This window comes from Lolium rigidum, chromosome 4, assembly GCF_022539505.1.
Source record: "Lolium rigidum isolate FL_2022 chromosome 4, APGP_CSIRO_Lrig_0.1, whole genome shotgun sequence".
In the NCBI taxonomy this organism is placed as follows: Eukaryota; Viridiplantae; Streptophyta; class Magnoliopsida; order Poales; family Poaceae; genus Lolium; species Lolium rigidum.
In genome coordinates this window covers 159640967-159656325 of record NC_061511.1, presented here as the reverse complement: position 1 = coordinate 159656325, position 15359 = coordinate 159640967, and the positions used below count along the sequence as shown (strand labels likewise).

The 15359-nt window shown below is 45.1% G+C and overlaps 1 pseudogene; it reads left to right on the top strand.

Moving 5' to 3' along the window:
* The first annotated feature begins 13176 nt into the window (after positions 1-13176).
* LOC124647709 lies at positions 13177-14194 on the top strand (annotated as a pseudogene).
* The last annotated feature ends 1165 nt before the right edge of the window (positions 14195-15359 follow it).

Below are 15359 nucleotides of genomic sequence, written 5' to 3'. Positions count from 1 at the left end.
CTGGGCCCTACATCCCTCGGCGGTGCGGACTTGCGTTGACTCGGCCGGCGAACCCGAGATTTCGAGATGCACCACGTCCCGGGCCACCATACGCGACGTTTTGGCCGCTTTCGTCGGGCTAGGTGGCCTCAAAAACGAGAAAAAAAGTTTTGACATGCACCACGGAGGGACCAAAAATCGTCGGCCATGGTACACCAGCAACCACGGCGCGACTTCAACTTCGTCGGCCATGGCAACTTTTCTTGTAGTGGGAGAGTATATGTAGGCGGAAGGGCAGAGTCGGGGCACACGAGGGGCCCACACCATAGGGCGGCGCGGGCCCCTCCTTGGCTGCGCCGCCTTGTGGTGTCGCCACCTTGTGGCCCCACTTAGTATCTCATTCGTTCTTCTGGAAGCTCCGTGAAAAAATAAGACCCTGGGCGTTCGTTTCGTCCAATTCCGAGAATATTTCCTGTGTAGGATTTCTGAAACCAAAAACAACACAAAACAGGAACTGGTGCTTCGGCATCTCGTTAATAGGTTAGTGCCGGAAAATGCGTATAAATGATGTAAAGTGTGTATAAAACATGTGAGTATTATCATAAAACTAGCATGGAACATAAGAAATTATAGATACGTTTGAGACGTATCAACATGTTGCATCCAAAGATTTCCTTTTGCACGGGCTGCGTATGAGATTTGCCTGCATCGCTGCAAACTGCCGAACCGCGCATACCTCTAGGGCCTGGCCCGAGGGTGCTTTAAGAACCGTGGCATGCGACAACGCGGGTGAGCCCAGGCAACAAAATGGGCCAAGAATTGCTGAGCCGATGCGATCCAAGGAGCGCCCAGCCTACCAAACACGCCCTAGAGGACTTAGAGCATCTCCAGCCGCGTCTCCCAAAGCGACGTCCGAAGCTTTTTGGGGCGCACCGAACATTTAATCGGCCCTAGTCGCGTGCGGTGACCCAACATACCACTGCATTTTGTAGTATACAAGTCATTGATATGATACTCATGAAATGACTTCTTCACAAATATCACATCCCTCAGAGTGGTACAATAAAAACATTGCAGGTCATAAGCACTTCACATTATTATTACAAACCAAAGTTCACAACCACTTGGTATTCTCACAGGTCCGATGAGAACACCCTAAGGACTTAACTTGCTTAAGGTAGCATTACAACTCAAACCACTAAGTAGACATGATGAGAGGTCAGCAACTTATTTAGATAAGCCACTACGCTGCTCGGCTCTTCTATGCTACGACATAACTCTACTCCTCCGCCTCCACTTCATCGGTTCCGTAGACTATCTCATAGTCCATGACTTCTACACCCCCGGACAAGTCTGGCTCCTCGTAGACCAAGTCATATTTTCCTTCTGGTGCTCCCTTGCAGGCCTCCTCTTCGGAGTCACGGTCTAGCAAGGGTTTAGAAAAAAGTGAGTACAGAGGTACTCAACAAGTCCAAAAGAAAAGGTGTTTGATGCACTAGCTATGACCATTGATCAGAAGATCTCAGGTCAATGCATGTTTCGCAAACATTCTTCAAAAGTTTTATTTTATTCGGAAAACTATGCCCGCCATTCTTCATAGGTTGATCAGAACTTCACGGAATTCCTTTCCTGCCGCGTTCGTAGTTCCCTTTCCAGAACGGGGAGTGAGAAGCCACAATTTGATACACTCTGCAGAGGTGCATTACTTTTCCCATAAGAGAACTTATCCTTGTTGCCAACCGGGCGTACTTTCCCATCTACACTTCCTTGGTGTGAGGCCTAGTATAAGAACCAAACCAATCACTGCCTTCTCCACGACCCTGTATACCCACCCTTTTTTCCGTACACACATCTCCGGTAGACATCTTCCGATCATACGGCTTTACCCACGATATGTTATGGACAATCCATCATAGACGGTAGAGCGCCCTTCATCCACACGGATGGGGAGATTAAGTCCATCCCAACCTACTAAGTGTTCTCCAAACACACAGCTAGGCTCTATCATATCCGTTGAAAGTATAAGGGAAAAGATACAGCTGACTTTCCCAGATCCATTATAGATCTTATGGTTAACGCGATATGTACGGCGCTTGAATCACTAGACGGCATTGGTGATTAGTCCTAGATGAGTAGAACCCTTGCAATGGAACCTCCACCATCAACACATACCATGGTTCCATTTCCCACCACATAGTCATATTCATAATTGGAAAAGTAAAATTTCATTTTCAATGCAGGAGTGATAAGTATATTGCTTTGTGAGTAAATTGCTAGAAAATAATCAACATGGCATGAGCAAGAATGAACTTGCCCGGAGACTGTGAGATAGTGCAGTTCGTGGGTTTGAATGGAACCTGGACCTCGGGTTCTGAAAAGTTCAAATGATGAACGCATGGCGGATTTCTTTTGGTTGAATCCCTTTTCCCTGGAGTGTTAATATAAATTCTTAAATTTATTGAATATCGAAGCTTTATTTGAATATTAATTCCTTTTACTAATAATTTATGATGATTTAATAATTTATTCAATAAGGATTTTCTTTTAGAAAGAAATACTTGAGATAATAGAATTTATCTTTTTGAAAATATTTGAGTTAACAATTATTTAAAGAAAGTTTGAAATTTCCTTGATTTTATTTTCAAGAAAATATTTCAAATTTAAATTTCAACTTTGAATTCATTTGAAATTTCTTTAACCAAAAATTATATTGTTTATTTTATTTTATATTTTATTTTGGTTAAGAAATATTTTTTATGTATCATTCATATTTTTCTTGAATTTTTTGCATTCATTTGGATTTATTTGAAATTTTCAAAGTGAAAAGGGTTTAAATCTGATGGTGAAATGACCAAACTGCCCATGGTCCCACTGGTCAACCACCAGTGGCTGAACCAGACTGGGCCGGCCCAAACCGACCGAGTCGGTCCATTCCCTCGCTCTCTCTCACGTGAACCCTAACCCTAGCTCTCTCGCTACGCGACTGGCGATTCGCGTCGCCGCCGCCTTCGCCTCCTTGCTACGGCCAAATCCGGCCGCCCCTGACCTCGCCGTTGGTCGCAAACGCCTCCTCTCGCGACGCTCTACGACCCTTCTGTCCGTGTCGATCTGACGCACGACGCCTCCTTCTCTAGATTGCCTCCCCTCTACATCTAGGGTTACATCGCCCTGGTGATGTTCTTCATCGATCAGTGGTTCCAGATGAAGTGGTGCAGTCGCTGTCGATGTGCTGGCTACCTGGAGCTTGGCTCAGCGCAGGTGGTGCTGTGGCGCCACTTGTGCCGCCGTCTCCAGGCCTGCTGGTGCATGTGATGATGATGGAGCTCGTCGGCGTAACGCCGACGTCTTCCCTGGGCTTGCTCCTGTGCTCCTCCTGCTTCTTGATGATCAAGAGATCATGCAGGAATGCTCTTCTTGCAATGCTGCTACGAATTCCCTTCTCTGGCTAGCCTAGCTGCTATGGAATGCTTGCAGTACCAAGCCATGTTGGTATTTCTATGATATTCCCATGAACCTCTGAAGTCTAGAGCGCAAGCTCTTAACATGTCTTCAAGAATTTTATTGGTTCTCTCGGTCTGATCTCCGGTTTATGGATGATATGTTGTGCTAAAATCCAACTTGGATCTTAATGCCTCTTGGAGTTGCTTCCAAAATGCTGAAGTGAAGATTGAACCTCTATCTGAGACTATTGTCTTTGGAACTCCATGTTTGCTGACTATCTCTTTGACATATATATCCACAAGCTTTTCTGAAGTGTCTTTCTGGTTCACAGCTAGGAAATGTCCACGCTTGGTGAGTCTATCTATGATCACCCATATCATGTCCTTCCTCTTACTGGTCATTGGTAGACCGGTAACAAATTCCATTCCAATCTCATCCCATTTCCATTCCGGAATATCCAAAGGTTTGAGTAGTCCGGCATGACTTTGATGTTCTGCCTTCACCCTTTGGCATGTATGACATTCCTAAACATACTTTGCTATCTCTCTTTTCATGTTATTCCACCAAAACATCTCTTTCAGATCCATGTACATCTTGGTACTTTCCGGATGTATGGAATAGGGTGTCTCATGGGCTTCCTTGAGGATTATTGCTTTGATCTCTAGATCATCAGGTACACACATCATCTTCTGAAAGTACAACGAATCAAAATCTCCCACTTGGAATTCAGATGGTTTCCCTTCTGATATCCGCTTGATTTCTTCCTGGATGAATGGGTCATCTACTTGTTTCCGAATGATCACATACTTCAAATCGGAATACATCTCATCCATGATCCTCATAGTTGTAATACTTCCTACCGCTTCTCCCTGAATTAGCAAAATTTGAGCCTGTTCTAACTCCTTCCCGAGCTCCTTTGGAATCTCCCATTTCGTGGGTTGATTTTCCGTACTCTTTCTACTCAAGGCACCTTCTACCACATTGGCCTTGCCTGGTGTATAGTTGATAGTTAACTCATAATCCTTGATCAATTCCAACCATCTCTTTTACCTCATGTTGAATTTTTATGAGTAAAGAAATATATTAGACTTTTGTGATCGGTGTATAGCTCACACTTGGATCCATAGAGAAATTGTCTCCAACTTTTCAGATCATAGACTACTGCTGCCAATTCCAAGTCATGTACTGGATACTATCATGTGGCTTCAATTGTCGGGATCCATAAGCTATGACCTTACGGTCCTGCATAAGAACACATCCAAGTCCATTCTTGGAAGCGTCACAGTAAACTGTGTAATCCTTGGCTGGTTGAGGAACTGCTAACACTGGTGCCATGGTTAACTTCACCTTGAGCTTCTGGAAACTAGCTTCAAACTAATCAGACCATACAAATGGAGTGTTTTTCTTTAATAACTTGGTCATTGGTCCTGCAATCTTCGAAAATCCTTAGATGAATCTTCGATAGTATCCTGCCATAGCAAGGAATCCTCTGATATATTTAGCATTCTTTGGTGTTTTCAATTCCAAGACTGACTGAACCTTACTTGGGTTAACAGCTATTCCCTCCTTACTTATGACATGTCCAACCTAAATTTGCACTTACTGAACTTAGCATAAAGTTGATGTTCTCTTAATGTCTGCCATTGGAGGAGGTGATGCTAGTGGTCGGTGGTCTCGGCCTGGCCATCGGTTCTTGCTGGCTATGCTCACCACACTCCTCCACCGCGCCTGTCCCTGACGGCCATCGTCTTCACAGGAGGTCGTGGTCCTGCCGTTATCAAGGAAACTTGGCATGTCCACTCCCTGCCGGAGGTTGCCCCAACCGCTGCGACCTCGACGCCACCATTCATGACCTCGTGGACATCGAAAGGTCGAATATTTTCTCTTTGTTCTACAGCTATATGCATCTGTTAATGTGGATGCACCAATTTTGTTTACTAGCAGTCTGCGGGTACTCACTCGTGCTGCTCCGGGGGAAACCCTAGATCCAGCCAGGATCGGACGATGACAGCGCACCTTGCGCCTTGTTACCTCCTGAGGCATCGTTTTTGGAGTAGTGGCTAGATGGGGGTGGTTTTTGGTGGAGTGGTGTTCATCTACCACGTTGTCGTTGATGTTTCTCAGCGGCGTGGAGCTGCGGGGTATTGAAGACGGGCGAGGATTGTTGGACGCGTGCAGGATGGTGGAGCTGTTTGGTGTTATGGTGACATCTACGGCGGGCATGGCATGTTCAATGCGTTGATCTCGCTTGGACATGGGTTTGAGATAGATGGCGGTGGCCGCACTCTGTGTAGTGGGCAATGGCGCACCCTCGGGGTTTTGCTTCTTGGATGATGTGTGTTGGTGTACCGTCAGGGAGTATGGCCTTGTTCATGGTCCCCCCCTTCATCGTAGGTATAGCGAGTTGTTGCTAGGAAGGTGGCTTCGAGTTGATCATTGTATTCCTCTTGTAAGGCATTGCGAATAATTTAATAAAGAAGAAAGTTGTGTGCATCCTTTGGATGCAGAGGCTGGGGCTATGCTCCTTGATCGAAAAAAGCAGTTACGCTTAATTAGACAACACTAGGCCACAATAATTGGATTGTTGTTCATGCATGTAAAGTATGTGAGCATGTTTTCATCTCTGATGCATATTTGCTGGTCATGGCAATATGGCATCCCTAAAAAATTACTCAAGACAATTTGTAGCTTGAAAATTGAAGATGCTATATGCGTTTTGAAGGGCGGCAACTTTCCCTTTGCAATATAATTGAAGGCCAGCAACTTTCTTAGTGCAATTTGAAGCCACTGATTAGTAATGAAAGTTGCTGCATTTTTTTATGATTAGCAATGGAAGCTGCTGCATTTTCATGATTAGCAATCAAACTTGCTGAAATTTTAGGTTTCCGCAAGTGTTGTTGTTAACATTCAGTACTATATGGTCTCTGATAGACTTGTATATTTTTACAACGAGGACTTCATTTTTATTTTAAAATGGGAGAAACTCAAGTCCCTGGCAGATGCTAACATGTTAATGTATACTTGCTTTGAGTTATAGTGGTTTGCGCTGATGGTGCCTATCTAGTTGCTAGGTTTTAACTTAATAAGAATTTGGTACCTGCTCCAGTATGGCTATAGTACTATACTAGTCAATGTAATTCATGAATTTTATGTCAAAGACCTCTTCTTGCTCTTACTGTACCTTATGGATTGGTGTTGTGAAATCTTGATCATTTTGTTTAGGGAGAATAGCTCCTTTGCTTGCTGTGGTTTAATTATGATGATAGCATGGATATCAATGTACTCTTGTTATAGATCACAAGTGAGGATACCTGCTTCCAGTTGGTTGGACTCTAATTTTATATATTGTTCTATAGGCAATGGGCGCAGCCATATGGGACCTTCTCCATGCGCTGGATCTGAAGACCGTGTAGGGGCGCGTCCATAGCGTGCAGGAGGTTGCCCCAAGGGCCACTGCTGCGACCTTGTTGACGCAGCTGTTCAGGACCTCATCGACATCGAAAGGTTGATTTTTTTTATTTGTTACGTCACCATTAGGTCTCCATTATTTGGTGAAGCATCTCATCGTTTTATTAATGAATGATGATGACTGATGAGGAGCTGACTCTGTATTTATCATGTCGGTTGTTGTCGGTTCCTAGTTTGTATTTGCCTCTAATGTCTAAAATGAATAAGGGTCCTGTTGGTGTCTTCTTAGAGCTAATACTCATGTTCCTAAATGTGGTACTACTTTCTCTCTTGATCAATCTTTCTCTGTAGGTTGTGGTATAATACTGACGGTGGCATGGGAAAAGCCCCAGTTGAACCTGGGTGCACGTGATTCCAGGTTGGAAATGCATTTTTGAAATGTGAAAAAATTCTGAAATAAAAATATCGGGGTACGTATGCATGTTCCATGTGTGCGTAGAAAGTTTTCGTGGAGAAACCACTTTTTTATTTTAGAATCTAAAAAAGACAAAATACGCCACATATATACTGCTATATAGCCCTGTAAAATTTCACTTTTTTGCCGAGGCAAAATAAAATGTTTTTTCAGAACGAAACTCATGTCCGGGGCACATGTTTGAGATCATCTTTGCAATCATTTTGTGTTTCGATTTTTGAAACATGTTTTGACATCACAAACCCACTTTTGAAAAAATGGGTTCACATACACCCAGGTTCACAAAAGCCGGTCTCCGGTGGCATGTGATTTAATTGCATCCATGTGTGTGTTGTGCTATCTGTGACTCCTTCCTTTTGATGCACTTGAATTTCTTCTTTATTACTGCCACATAGTATTGGCCGAGTCCGTAGTATACTTTTTTGTTCCTCTCCGCAATCTTGAGTTTATTAGTTTCTAGATACTAATTGCATCTACTGATGGAAAGGGAAAGACAATCTACTTATACACGTCAACACCCTCTCTCACGTGTGACGGGAAGACGAGAAGACAAGTCAACACGTGTAGAGAAGCAAAGAGGCAGCGGGAGGCCGGGACCACACGACAGGAGGCTGCGGGGAATTTTTTAGAATAAATTGTGAAAGTCAGGATTTGAACTCGAGACCTGGGGCTCTGATACCATGTTAGGGCAATATGTTTGATGTATTATGAGAGGGCCAAAGGCCACAATATATAGTACACGTACATGTGCAAATATGCAGGAAGCCCCCTAACATATGGGGAAACTACAATATACAGATATATACATCTAACAAAGTTATGCTACTAGAGTTAGATTTGGTGTTTTGTTGAACATCAACGTTCTTCTTGTTGTTGCTGTCGAAGGAGGAGTAGATGACGGCGCTAGCAAATGGAGCAGCTAGCTGGAGCATGTAGTAAGAATGGAAGCCAATCAGACGTGATGCATCATTGATCCATGATGTGAAGGTAGCTAGGAATCCTGTGTGCGCGATATTAAAAACGTCATAATTTATGACGGCCCATATTTGTACTAGTAGTAGTTTGGCCAATCTGTTTGTGTAAAATGAATGTCGCTTGAGCTGAGACATGATATTAATATCGATCTGTGATGATATAAAAAACGTCGCAAACTGTATCCATCTTGTTTATAATTTGGATTCGTCTTTGGTTGTTGATTAAAATTGTGATGTGTTAGACTAGTCATAGTGGAGAGTAACATAGAGTAGTAACATGGGGAAATGCACTTTGGCTCATAGGAGCATATGCTCCCATTATGTGAATTCATATTTCAAAGTATCAAAAAATTATAAACTAAATTTTTACATGTACATCTAGACATTTTATGTTGGTACACAAGTTTTCAAAAAAAACTAAAAATAATTGTGGCTCCTGTAAAAAAGACAAGTTTTGATGCTATAACACGACTACGTACAGGACATTTTTTTGTCTTTTTTGTACACGCCATATAAAATGTTGTTTCTCCACGAAAATTTGTGCACTAACATAGAATGTCAAGATGTACACCAACAAATTTATATCAGAATTTTTTAACATTTTTAAAATTGTTTTTTAATTATTTTATATAATGAGAGCATTTGCTCCTATGAGCCAAATTGCCACCTCCAGTAACATGGTGTTACTATTCTATGTTACTACATTTATAGTGGGTAGTTATATATATGTGGTATCATGTATGTAGACTTATCTTGTATTGAGAAGCGTGATATTATGGTAACATAGATAGTTATCACTATACTTTTTTCTTCATTTATTATCATGTCATGTTACCAAAATGATTTGGGTGCGTGATGTTACTACTATCTATGTTACTTTCACTATTAGTAGTTTTATTTAGTTGAGTCTGATGCATGCAGGCAAGTAGAGTAGTCGAACCAGCAGTCGTAGTTGAAATGGCCAGATGAAGTTTATCGTGGCTGATCACGTTGGTCCATTTGAAGGATGATTTGCTTGGGCAGTCGTAGTACGTGACACTTGAGTGATCCATGGCTGAAATAGCGGGCATGAAAGAAAATGGATAAAGGAGCGGCTGCGCCAAGTGGTGGGACAAGAAAAACAAGGAAACAAAGTTGAAAATCCATGGACGCGCGCATATATAGTATTCCCTCCGTTCATAAATAGATGCCAAAGATTTATTTAAATTCGAATGTATATATACACTAAATCGTGTCTAGATACATTCAAATTTAGACAAACTATTGGCATCTATTTATGGACAGAGGTAGTAATATTTGTTCCAAAAAGGAAAAAAGAAAACCGGATTGAGGTGAGGTTTGATCGATACAGTAGTGAAGGTGAAGGAGTTGGCGTGAAATTAATAACCGAGGAGTGACGTACGCATGCATCCATTCCATTGAACCGAGCGAGTTTAATTTGTAGGTGGAGACAGGCTGGCAGCAGGCAGTCTTACCGTTCCTCCTCATCGATAGATGGATATGCTGGTGATCCTTAATTTCGAGGTAATTGATCGCATTTGGTCGGTATGTATCCCGGCTGGAGCGACTGAGTCTCTCTCGTTGACAGCATACGCGTGCGTATTGCATATGGTATGTATCCCGCGGCTGGAGCGACCACGTATGACCCGCATGAGCGTGCGTTGACAGCATGCGTGCATGCTCCAGGCGACACGGTGAGCTGGCTACGCCCTTTTCCAGGGGCTTTTCTCGGCTCACGGCCCTTTGCTTCTTTCTTTTTCTGTCTTTGGTTGAACCTAGACAGCCTTCACTCATTCCCTGTGTGTGTCGCCATGGCATGTGAGCCGCCGCCACCGCCGAAATCCCCACCACCTGCTCCGACCACCATATGCGACCTCGGTGACGACCTCCTTCGAGAGATATTCCTCCGCCTCCCCTCCCTCCCGACCCTCGTCCGCGCCACTCTTACCTGCCCCGCCTTCCTCCGCGCCGTCCGCTCATCCCCAGCCTTCCGCCGCCGCTTCCGTGACCTCCACTCGCCCCCACTCCTCGGCCTATTCCTCGACATATTCGACTCCGACACCCCTGCTTTCCGTCCTGTCCGCCTGCGCTCCGACCCGGACCTCACCGCGGCCGTCCGTGGCGCCGATTTCCTCCTCACCCGCCTTCCCGACGATGAAGGCCCTTACCCCGAGTGGTCAATCAAGGACTGCCACGACGGGTACGTTGTTCTCATCAGCTATAACAGAACCGATGGCTTGGCCGTCTACAACCCCCTGACGCGTGCCCTACATCTCTTCCCCACGCCGCCCGACGAGATCTTCATAGATATGTGCATCGAGTACCATGTCCTCTCCCCGGAAGAGGACCAAGGTCCGTTCCGCGTTATCTGCATCTGCAGCGAAGACTACGGGGCGCAGGCCGCTGTCCTCTCATCAGACACCAGAGAGTGGCAGGTTTTCCCGTTGGTGCTCGCTGCAAATATGCGGCCTGTGTTGCAGCCTTTGGACGAGAATTTCACCCCTGACAACGGAAAGCTGGTGAATGGGTCCATCTACTGGGTAGCAGTGAGTCTAGCCACGGCGCGCGTGCTCAACACCGCTACGATGCAGTTCTCTCGGATCGATCTGCCTCACGTAGAAGGGCAAGAAGCACTTGTTGCCGGTGAGACCAGGGATGGGAAGCTATGTGTCATCTGCATTGTTAAACTCACCCTTGTTGTTTGGCTCTGGGGAACCAATGAGGATGATGGTTTGGAGAGGTGGATGTTGGACAAGACGTTTTCGCTGGAGCAGGGGATTGATGGGCTCAGGCACTGTTTCACGGATGATCATGTTATACTCGAGGTTATGGCGATTGAAGATGGATTTGTGTACTTGTCTGCTTACTGTGAGGTGGATCTCAAGTTACCTGGCTGGTTCCTATCCTTCTGCTTGGAAACGGAGGAACTCAAGAAGCTCTGTCCCATCATTCACGACGATATGTATCCCTACATCATGGCGTGGCCTCCTTCTTTGGTGCTCGACAAGGTGAACCCTCGACTCGAAACTTTGTTCATTGGTTGTCTTTTGTAGATATATACAAATCTCCCTACTTTTATTGCCGCGTTATATCTGATAAAAATCTTCTTACATGATAGTGGTACATGTTTGGTCGGAGTCAGCTCAATGTTGGAATTTACTTGTTTCTTGTGTAGCTTCAACAAATACCATTGATTACCTTTCTCTACTATGCAGAAAATGGATTCAAGTATTAGTTGACAATTGATGTTGATTTTTTTTCTCTAGAAAACATAAGTTCTCGTGTCTACCGTGCATGTACATGTACAAATATCATCGAATAGCTTTCTGTTCTCTATTACCCCCTTTGCAGAAAATGGTTTATAGTGTAAATGCAAAGAAGCTTGCCTACCCTAACAATGTATCTGTAGTTTGCAATATACTTGGAATTGTTTCGCAGAAGGTACTAATGGCAAGATCAGATTATGTAAAGTTGGGCAGAAGGTACAAACGACAAGATTAGTTGATAATTGACGTAGATGAATTCAGCTATTATTTTCCATCACTTACCTCAAGTATTTGTAGTTAACTTGTAAAAGGCTGCCCACCAATCTGAAGCAGTTCCGGATTTGGAAATGTATTTATGTAGTAGTCACAGTGTGAAGCTGAGAACTAATGCTCCAACTTTACATTTTTAATGAAATTTAATGTATATTTGGGGCAATATGGATGCCTCAAGAAACTTGATGGCCATGTTAATATTTTCATTCTTGCACAAGCAGCATATTTTAGGGTGGCTGATTGCTCAACATTTGTTTTGCAGACAACCACCTTATCCAGTTAAAGTGTGACTGAGCTGCCCGAAACTACATAGCTTGAATGGTTAGAAACTGGAATGCAAGTTTAAGGTGCTACAGCATGCTGGTCTTGTTGATCCACAAGGAGAACCTGAACTATCTTCAGCTATAACTTGTATCAGTTTGTGGAACTTCCTTAGAACTGTCAAGCGGCAAGCAAATATGTAATGATGCCATGATGTTGTTGAACTATCTTCAGCTATAACTTGTATCTGTTTGTGGAACTTCCTTAGAACTTCAATGTAACAACGGATGATGATGTTGAAGCTCCATACTTTCGTCTATAACAGCTTAAGTGCTACTTTTTTTTTTGAGCTTGCAAATTATCTCCCATCAGATATTACACTGGTGCTTCTACTTTGTTTGGGATGGGTGGTTTTTGACAGGTTTGTGTGAAACTGTTGATGAAAACCCCTACTTGAGTGTCACTGGTAGTTTGGAACAAGATGAGTTATCTTTGTTTTGAAGAACCGAATACTTGTAATCAAAATTGCACAAGTATGCTGGGATATGTATCTGCCGCAAGATTCTAGCAGTAACCTGGGTACAAATTTAGCATGATGGAAGTTCTAGAGTTTAAGTTTGAAATGCCACTGCAAACTACGAAATGCATTGTTCTGGAGACTGACTCGCAGGCATGATAGCAACTTTCACCTCTCTGAACTCCCTTTATCATAGGTGAAACCAAGGAGATTAGTGGGAGTTTTATTAGCTTTCCTTTTCATTTTCTTCATAGATCTACAAATATAGCAGCACAATTGTGTGCAAAAGATGCTTCTCATAGTAAAAGGGAACTCGTGGCTGAGTATCCTCCAAACTTTATCAGGATTAAGTATAATTCTATACTACTTCTATCAATGAATTAAATCTCCATTGAATCGCTAACAATTCAACTAAAATGCGAACAGTATTTTTCATGGAACAGCAATACTACTGTCGGTGGATTACTGGCTTTTGGACGGGCTCGCTTGGGGTCCATTGTTGCATACTGGGCCGGTTGCTTGCTTTCTTCAAACGAAATAAAGACGCCTCCTTTCCTCATTCCTAGTGTCGCGACATCCAACATGGCCTCTCAACAACCGCCGCCGCCGCCGCTCAAGAAGAAATCCCCGCCACCGCCAGCCGCTGCCACCACCATAAGGGCTCGTTTGGTTGTTGGGCCCGAAATTCCCCGGGAAAAGATTCCCGGCCGGGAATAGACTGAAACAGGAGCAAAACACCGGGATTCTATTCCCGACCTCCGGACTAGGGGAAAAATCTCCCCAGGAAAAGGCCGGGAACCCGTCGGGATTCGAGTAACCAAACAAGCCCTAAGCGACCTCGGCGACGACCTCCTGCGCGAGGTATTTCTCCACCTCCCCTCCCTCCCGAGCCTCGTCCGCGCGGCAGTCACCAGCCCCGCCTTCCTCCGCGCCGTCCGCTCGTCGCCCGCCTTCCGCCGCCGCTTCCGCGAGCTCCACCCTCCACCGCTCCTCGGCGTATTCCTCGACATACACGATCCATCTATACCCGTCATCGCCCCCATCCGCCGCCACTCCAACCGGGACCACGCCGCCGCCATCCGCGGCGCGGACGTCTTCTTTACCCTGCTCCCCGAAGACGACAATGCCCCCGATCCCCAATGGTCAATGGAATACTGCGGCGACGGATTTGTTGTCCTCGTCAACTGGGAAATCAAGAAAATGGCCGTCTACGATCCCCTCACGCGGTCCCTGGATCTCTTCCCTGTGCCGCCGGACGAGATCTGCTGCGACATGTACGTTGAGTTCCACAGGGCCTTTCCACGTTGTCTCTGTCTCTCACGAAATCTGGGGGGCGCAAGCCGCCGTCTTCTCATCAGACACCAGAGAGTGGAAGGTTTTCCCATTTTCGGAGGACGGATATAGCTCTCTGAATGGTACGCTGGTGAACGGCTCTGTTTATTGGACATTACCTAGTGGGGCCAACATCCGCGTGCTGAACACAGCCACGCTGCAATTCTCTCAAATCGAGCCGCCGCTGCATACTGAATGGCAAGATGAATTTAAGCCTGGCGAGACCAAAGATGGGCAGCTCTGTCCGAATTCGTTAAAAAAAGGCTAACCTTCGCGAAGGGAAGGCAACTCGCTCCGCACGCGACAAGTGGCGCGCTGTGGTGCCAGAAAATTTCTGGGAAGTGGTCTCCCTGCTCGCCACGTGTCGCAAGGGGAAGCAAGGTGGGGATGGGGGAGGAGAGAGAAGACTGGGTTGTGTCAGTTTTTCCCTTTTTCTTCTAGATTCGTTTTTTTTTCAAAATGAAATATTTTGAGCACCGTAAGTCCAAATTACGAACCGTTTTCACTTTTGAGATCCTCGCGTAGAGATCTTCAAAACTAGATCCCATGTTGATAGGTTTGGAGGTACATTTTTTTCGTACTTCCAATAATATTATGATTGTACCTGTGGTGTGTACCTAACTGTACTCGTGTTTCAACTGATAAGTACTTCTGTTTTTAGTGTATTTGGTGCAATTTTTCCCTTTACTCGCTAACTGTACTCGCCCGTGTGCGGGACTGTACCTGTACTTACGCGCGACTGTACCTGCTCGTGTGCGCCACTGTACGTCCGTACATGTACTTGCCTGTGTTCACGACTGTACCTACTCGTATGCGCGTTTGTACCTGCTCGTCTGTGTGACTGTATTTGTACTCGCTCGTGTGTTCAACTGTACTCGTGTGTTGTGCGTGACTGTAACTACTCGTGTGCACGACTGTACCTGCTCGTGTGCGTGACTGTACTTGTACTCGTCTGTGTGTTCAACTGTACTCGTGTGTTATACGCAACTGTACTCGTGTGTTGTACGCAACTGTACTCGTCTGTTATACGTAACTGTACTCGTGTGTTGTGTCGGAAGTACTAACAACGTGCACGAAAGTACTAATCAATTGCATGAAGGTAGCGCGGGGCGAGTACGTGTGGAACCGCGAAGCACGGACGACCTACGCGCGCGAGTACGTGCGGGGACGTACGCGGCTCGCTTCGCAGGCTGCGCGGCCGCAGAGAGTTGACTCGCGGGAGGAAGTACAGAGATGTACGCGTATACGCTTGCCACGCGTCGGGCGTTTGCTGGCCCGACTTCCCTTTGGGAAGGTCGGCCTCCACACAGTCGTACCCAGCTCTGTCTGGTTTGCGCAGTTAAACTCATGCTTGTTGTTTGGGTCCGGAAACCCGACAACAACAACGGTGAGGACAGATGGGCGCTGGATAAGACATTTTCGCTGCAGGATGA